This window comes from Neovison vison, chromosome 11 (genome assembly GCF_020171115.1).
Source record: "Neovison vison isolate M4711 chromosome 11, ASM_NN_V1, whole genome shotgun sequence".
Taxonomy (NCBI): Eukaryota; Metazoa; Chordata; class Mammalia; order Carnivora; family Mustelidae; genus Neogale; species Neogale vison.
The window spans coordinates 140115095-140123294 of NC_058101.1; the positions used below are offsets into that span (position 1 = coordinate 140115095).

The 8200-nt window shown below is 47.5% G+C and overlaps 1 protein-coding gene across 1 annotated transcript in view; it reads right to left on the reverse strand.

The window, feature by feature from the left end:
* MFAP3L (microfibril associated protein 3 like) overlaps positions 1–6098 on the reverse strand; it is a 40126-nt gene extending 34028 nt beyond the window's left edge. Inside the window, exon 1 of the mRNA XM_044224843.1 lies at positions 5908–6098. The gene's annotated coding sequence lies outside the window, so the exon portion shown is untranslated. The remainder of the gene's footprint in view (positions 1–5907) is intronic.
* Between the last annotated feature and the right edge of the window lie 2102 nt (positions 6099–8200).

The following is an 8200-nucleotide window of genomic DNA, read 5'->3' on the forward strand; positions in this document are numbered from 1 at the left end:
CTCCTCCTTTGCTTCCCTGGCCACACGGCCACACGTCTCTTGTTGGGCCCAGCTTTATGTGCTCATCGTCTCTAATGGGCACCCCTCTACTAGACTCCTTCCTCACTGCCCAGCCCCTAGTCTTGCCTGTCTCCAATCCACAGACCAGGCTGTTGCCAAAGTCAGCGGACTCCGAAAGATCTGACTTCGCACCTATTCCACATCTTTGTCAGTAGTATAAAGCTAAAGTCCTTGGCAGGACATACCTGATCTTCATGCTCTGACTCCTACTGATCTCTTTATTCTCATCTCTGGAACTTCCCTGGCCTCTCTTCTTTCCTGACTTCCTCGGATGTGTCCAGCTGGCCATGCTGCCCTTCATTTCCTTACACATCTGGCAAACCACTACTTGGCTTTTAAGTCTTGGTTCAAAAGCCCTCCAGGATTCCCCCAGGTAGCCCTGGACTCTCCTCCTCTCGCTGTTCTTTTTTTTTTTTTTTTTTTTAATTTTATTTATTTATTTGACAGACAGAGATCACAAGTAGACAGAGAGGCAGGCAGAGAGAGAGAGGGAAGCAGGCTCCCTGCTGAGCAGAGAGCCCGATGTGAGACTCGATCCCAGGACCCTGAGATCATGAACTGAGCCGAAAACAGCGGCTTAACCCACTGAGCCACCCAGGCGCCCCTCTCGCTGTTCTTTATCCATACCTTCATTTTTCCTCCTGCCATTATCTTTGTGCACATCTGCCCCACCATGACGCTCTGAGATCATCAATATCTGCTGAATGGATCAACGAGTTAATTAATGAATGGATGAGAGAAACTTATCTGAAGATACAGCTTTGGAGACACTGGTGTACGGGCTAGTAATACAGTCATGAGGAAAAAGAAATTGCCCAGAAAGAACACAGTAGACCACAGGATGAGAAGACCAAGGTTAGAACTCTGAGAAAAGAGAGAGAAACCCTCTCTCTGAGAAAGAGCAATAAAAAAATTAAAAATAAAATAAAATAAGCATGGAGAGAACTAGGGGGCACATATCCCAGTAGACCAAGGCAGAGGAGATTCAAGAAAGAGAAATGGTGTGCACTGAGCTAGTCCTTCAGTGGTGAACAATGATGATTCCATCCTTTTATAAGGACATTTAGGTAAAAATCTTATAAAGTTTACAGATGGGAGCGAGACAATATAGATACACCGTTTTGTTTTTATTAAGATGATTCTCAGTCAAGTCTGTTTCCAGTTTCAGATTTTGCCAACCCAAGTCTTCCTTTACCATGCTGTCAGAAAAGTGTTTTTTTCTCTTACCAATTTTTTCTAACATATAGTTTAGCTTCAGTTCAGAGCCACTCTTGTAACACTAAGGTAGATTTCTTCAGGTGAGGTTTTCCAGACACAGAGATGGCAACTCGACCAACTACAAGTTTTTCTAGGACAGAAATTAAGCCCTTATATTGAAGAGTCAACAAATATGTTTGGAAAGAATGACTGAATTTCTTACAGAAGTTAGGTCATCTAGAATCATAGCTTTCATCCATACCCTGGCAAATATGGAGCCTATAGTGAAGACTGCTAATTGATTCTGGCCATTTCCTAGCTGAGCCTGTACAAGCCCACAAACACCCCACAAGCTACCGGTCAGAGCTGGCCCAGGTGACATTACATCATCTCAAGTGAATTGCACTAGAGAAAGCTCACTAGATTTGAGCTCTCACAGCTCCTTGCTTATGTCTGCGCGGTATACAGTCAGCAGAGCAGCTGTGTGCTAAGAGGACAATGGGCAGAAACAAAGGAATCAAAATGTGACTTGGCCCTTCTGCTTTATTTTCTATGACCTTCTTCTACAAATTGGGAAAAAGAGTCTCTTAAGCTATTAATTTCACAGATGTATATAAATGCCATTTCAGATCAATTCGGAGAACTGAATTATATATCATGCGGGTTCTAGATTTCTGTCACTGACCACTTCTGGCTGGACACCCTTTGTCAAAAAGCTGTATGAAACTTGGAGTTTAGCCATATATTGCTTTTTTAGGAAGATAAGTCTGGCAGCAGTCTGTTCCTCCCATGTTCCTGTTTAAAAATGCTTAGCTGGTTTCCCACTGCTTCTCTACATGTGACAAGATAAAATCCAAACTTCTTTGCATGGCATCACCACAATGAAGGACCATTGCATTCCCCTTCTCCTGCCTCTGCTCCATATTCCATGACACCAAGTCTTTCTTTGCATAATGGTTGTATTAGCTTTCTATTGCTCCTTTCTATGACACTAAGTCGTAAACTTAGTGACTTCAACATACAAATGTATCATCTTTCAGTTATGTGGGTTAAAAGTTCAAAGGGGATCTCACCAGGCTAATCGAGAACTGGCAGTGCTATGTTCCTTCCGGATGCTCCAGAACAGCATGTCTCCCTGCCTTTACCAGCTTCTAGAGGCTGCCTACATTCTTGAGTCGTGGCCCCCTCCCATCTTCAAAGTCAGCAATGGCCAGTCAAAATCTATTTCACATGGCCTCACTCTGACACTGACTTCGGCTTTCCTGTTTCACCTATCCAGACTCTCATGATTACACTCGGCCCATGGAATGATCCAGATAATCTCTCCATTTCCAAATCTTCAACTTAATCACATCTGCAAGGTCGCAGAGTGGACATCGGGGGGGGGGGGCATTATTCTAACTACCATAGTAGTGTTCCTTCTGCCTGGACAGTTAGAAGACTTCTACCCAAATTCCTTAGGCAATCCTTAAGATCCTATGGAAATACCACCGTTTTCACGGGGCCCCCCTCTTCCTCCAACCCAAGAGGCTCATTTCACTTGTCTCCTTAGTCCCATGTACAAATACCTCTCCTGGAGCACATACCTTGCACTATAGTTTACTTGTCCTCAAGTATGTCTGTCTGACTAGATTCTGAGTCACTAAGTCTTAATCATTTCTGCAGCCCCTGGGGCCTAACTATTAAACACTGTGGGGAAGAAAAATGAAGGTGATTATTTTAATAAGTGAAGACCTCAGGTAGAGGCAGAGGCAACATAGTAAATTCAAAGGGCTTCTGTTTTGAGTATAGCTTAGAAACTAGTTCCAACAGCTCTTAACTGGGTCTTAACACATTATCAGTCAAACTCCTGAATTCTTTAACCATTCCAGGGAGGTATTATCGCAAACTTAAACCCTTCACATCTAAGGAGATTTTCTTTTTCTTTTCTTTAAGACATTTCTAACTTTAATGTAAGTCCCCATGGATCAAAACATTTCAGTTTTAAGTGTCCTCCTGGGCGTGGCTGGAAAAGGGCAAGCGGCACCCCAAGTGCTCTGTTTAGGTGAGGGAAGTGATACTCTCTGAATGATTTCTGAATTCCCAAAGATGATGCCCATCTAACACATCTGACTGTACTACGTTGGAGGTTAAAAGACACTTTGCCACAATATTTATCTGGTATTTCAGTATCTAGAAGTTATTCATTTAAAAAAATAGAACAAAAAGTCCAAAATTAAACAAAATTTAAATAGCCTTATCTACTCAACTATTCAAATGACAAGTCAAATGAGAGGTTGAATAAATTATGGCCATGTGAATGCTGGAAGATCTATTTTTAAAGGCCAATAGTTTGCTGTGAATATCTCATGTCACTGATACCACCATACAGTACAGAAATCTGAAGATACAGAAATAAGACGAAAAATTATGTGCCTAGCAGCTGAGTTGAAAGAACCCAAGAGGCACCAAAAAAGAAGAAATAATCACCTATTTCCTAATTTGAATACAAAGTCTACTTTGCTATTTTTTCTTCATCACCAAGAGTAAAAGCCCTTTTCGATCTAAATCCTGTCAGTTTGGGTCATTTTAGTTTAGGAAACCCCATTCCTATGCGGAATTTCTGAAGCAATAAACAATGTTTAAACATGCCTTTTGTTCAATTTCACTGCTTTTCCTAATCTTGAAAAAAAATGAGATTTTTTAGATCCAAAAGGGGGCCTACTGATCCGTATTAAAGCTCACACTGACAAAGAGGGATGCTGAAGCCTTGCTGCTTCCTCTAGGTCAGGAAGAAGCCGAGGCTAAGGGGGAGACATCACTGCCTGCTGCTTGGGAACACAGCCTGAGAACACAAGACTTGCTCTACGGATCGGCTGTTCATGGATGCCATGCTTCAAGGCCGACTTTCAACTTGGCGCATTTTTAACAGAGAAGGGAAGTGCAATTTCTCAGTGCTGGTGTTGGGTGTTTTTTCCTAACTTCTAAACTGTTCTGTGACTGTATTTAGAAGTACATTTAGGGGCCATGAACACCACCGACCAACCAACTGGGTTAACATGGAGGACTTCAGGCCTAAGTTGTAGAAATACTAATCAGGTTGTTGCTATTGCTGTTGTCCGGACATTTCAAGCCTTTCCTGTTCTTAAATCTTGGTGATGTATAGGGTAAGCATAAAGCTCACTGGGGAAATCACACAGAGGATCTGGAATTAGAGCGGGAGCCATCTCACCAGAACAAACACTAAAGGCTATTCACAAACCAACGAAGAAAAGTCAACGTACCTCCAAAGTCTATTAAGGTCTGTCAAGAATGCAAACAAGTTTTGTAATAAGCTTAATAAATAAAACAACTGAACCTACTAAGTGGTACTTACGGGAACAGACTTAAGGATATAGCCTGAGAGGTAGAACAGGTTCCCACTAGAATAAGGATTGTTTACCTTGCTGGGATTAAATCCAATAATCCTAAAAGTGGTAATGGTACTAAATGTTTCAGGAAGAACCAACAGTAGAAACCCCAGTGGGATCTACAAACTTCATTTTTCTGTAAAAGTGAAATGCCAGTAAAACCACATCGTTCCAACATTCTCCCTTCTCAATATAAATCTTCTTCCATCTTACATTTCATCCTGAACAATTTTACTATGTTCACCATAGTAGCAACTGAAAAAAAAAAATGTGTTTCATCTAGAAGCAAAAGTGAGAAACCTTTACAAAAAACACTGAGCTTCTCCAAAGCTAGATTTCCAAGTTCTTAATATAAGCTAACACAAAATAAAGACTGCTACAGTAACCAAAGTTTTCTGCTAACAAGTATCCTTAAAAACAATGACAATTCAACCATAATAGATTATTTTCTACAGTGAGCAGATAATGAACCTACATACTTTTTCTTCTTCTTTTTTTTGCTAGCTTGGTTCATAAATCTTGCAACTTGCAAGCTCAAGGGTTTTTTTTTGGAGGCAAAGACAAGTTAATAGTCGAGCTTAAAATAAATCGGCTTTGCAATTACTTCTTTTTTTTTTTTTAAGCTGATGAAGCACGTTTCCCCATTCCACGCCATGAAGCAATGCGATGTTAACTTGCTATGGAGTCAAATGCGACAAACTCCGAGAGCTCCAGTCGCGAGGCGGCGGCTTGCTGCACCCACAGCTTCCCGCACTCCTGCAGCATCAGGACGCAGCACTCTCCAGGCTGGGTGCAGAACCCGAACTCGGGGCCTCCGGGCCACGGGACAGTATACCCTACCCCCGTCCCGGGGAAACTGAGGCACGGTGACCCGTGCGATCTGGAGTCCGGCGAAGGCCACCGCCGCTGCTTGGCTTCCCTTGCCCCCCGGAGGTTTGGGAGGCTCCTCGGCAGCACACGGTAGACACCGCGCTCTTCGCCGTAGAAAGATTATGGCACTAGCCTGAGAGGTGGCTGTCTCCAGCCCACCGCCCACCGGGTCCCACCCCGCACGGATCTCGAAGCATCCTACGACCCGCAGGAGCTCGCTACTGGGACCTCGCGGCGCCTCCTGCACGACGCCTCCTCCCTGGGCTCCGCCAGCCTAAGCGCCCGAAAGTTCCTCGGCCCCAGCGGCCGCAGCGACCTGGCCGCCCACCCCGTGCCGGGCTCCCTGCCACCCTCGCCCCCCCGCCCCTGCTGTCCGGGCGCCCCTGCTAACCTGACGCCGCCGCGCCACTCAGGTGGCCGCCTTGCGCCCCTCGCCATGGCCAGTCTGCGAGCTGTCGCCGGCTCCACTCCCCGCGCCCGATGCCCGGGAGCGCCTACTGCGGGCAAGCTGTGTCCGCCCGCGCCGGGCAGCGATGCGGGCTGCGCCGCGGGTGGCCGGGAGTGCGGAGCTCCCCACCTACAGCAGCCGGAGCCGGCCGGTGCCGAGCATGCCCAGTGCGACTCGCAGGGCGGCGCGGAGGCGCGTGGCCGCGCGGGGTGTCGCCGCCGGGTTTTCGCAGCAGCCACCGGCGCGGGGCGGAGCGGGCGGCGCCGGGCGGACCTGGGAGAGCCGCGGGGTCCGCCCGCGGGGTTGCGGGGCGGGCTGAGCGTGCCCGGGAGTCCCTCCTTCTGCGGGAGCTGGCTCTGCGGCTGGCCTGAGTCTCCCGGGGTCCGCTCCAGCGCGCCTAGGGTGTTCCTGGGGCCGAGGTCTCGTTTCCGACGCTGCGGTGCTTGGGCAGCGTGACTGATAATTGTCGGGGAGCAGGGCGCTCCCCGGGCTTCCAGCGCTACTCTCCTGAGCGTCGCGTCGCAGTGTCGTTGTGGGTTACCCTCCTGGGACACGGGAGAAGCCGAGCGTCCAGCCTCCGGACGTGCCTACTCCACGGCCACCTGGGAGGCCACCTGGGAGGCCACCTGGCCATCAAAAGCTTCGCAGGCCTTTCCGGGTGACTGAGCTGTCACTTCCAAAGACCACACAGAAGCGGCAGCGAGAAAGTACAGCAGGATGTTTCCCGGTGGCTTCTGAGTGGTGGGATTCCACGGGATTTTTAATTTTCTTCTTTTTTGATTATTTACTGTTTCTAAGTATTCTGTAACGGACAGTCCAGTGCTTTTTAAGTAAGATATGTTATTCTAAAATGATTTTTTAAAAACGCCCGCAGAACTTCGGCAGCACCATTCTGCGCTGTAAGCACACCTCCACCACCCCCTTTTTTTTTTTTTAGACTTGAGGGAGACAATTTCTGGGACTGGGACCAGACTCCTCCTCCCCGGCTCTTTTCGGGCCGCCCCTTGGCCACGCCCCCAATCTGACCCTTTCGCTCCAGTACCGCCCCCTTCTCTTGGTTGCTGAGAAAACGCGGAAGGGTGGACTTTCGACACGGACGTTCCCGGTGGCTCCTGTGCCAGACTGGGCATGTTCCGCCGCCGGGTCAGGGACCGCTGACAAGGAGAGAGAGAGGCATCTTTAAGCAACTCCCCGTCTCTCTCCTCCTTCTCTCCTCCGTCCTTGGCAAACTGAACTAAGTAGCACCTCCGACCCCCTGCCCCGAGCTCGGACCTGCAAAGTGGGTCAGGATTCGACTGAGCATGCTCCGGACAGTGCCAGAATGCCGCACGCGGCGTTCTGCCCAAGGTTGATGGGGCTGCGCTCGCTCGTCACGACATCGAAGGTCAGGAGGCCGGTGGAAGCAGGGCCCTGGAGGTGCGCTATAGCTTCGACATGTGGACAGGTCACCCCTAGCCAGGCCCGCGTTGAGGGGCTGGGTGCGTGGGATCTGGCTTATAGGTGATTCAAAGCCTGATTTTTCCCGCAAAGATTAAAATTAGGAATACTGGTTTAACATTGGCTTTATGGCATCTTCAATAATTACGAACTTTTCAGCCCCTCTTTCTTTAAAGAAACCGACATCTTTTTTAAAGTATTCTTTACATTCGCACTAGAACCCTGAATTTTCACTTCTTCACAATTGCCCTAGAACCCTAAATTTTCTCTTGTTTTATCAAAGATTAAATGTCGTCACTTTCAAATAATACCACAGTACCATACTACTTTTTTTTTTCCTTCCAACAATTCTGTGTTCACTGCGACTCCTGTCCACCTTTTTTCAAATTTTCAGAGAATGAGCAGAATGCTCTCCTGCTGGCTTAAATAGGCTTGAGGAGGGTGGGGGAAACTTGCTTTTAATGCTGTCACAGAAGAGAAGACTGAAGTGGAGAAAGATTACAGGGAAGAGATTTTACAGGTTTGAGGTGAATAAACTCAAAAGCCCAGAGAGAGCCTTGCAGTGAGCCCAGGCAGGTTAGTGGGATAGGTGTCTGTTTTCTGTCTGAGGAGGAAAATGGGCAGATGGGTCAGCTGCTCAGTGAGGTTTGGTGTGATAGTGGGAGACACCCTCAGAAAGGGTTGGCTTCATTTCAACCTCTCCCTCTCATCCCTCCCTGTTTCAGCTTCAGCATGATTGGAGACACCGTTGTTAGTGGACGGTCACTCCTGGAAGAGCTTAAGTGTTTCCCCCTAGACT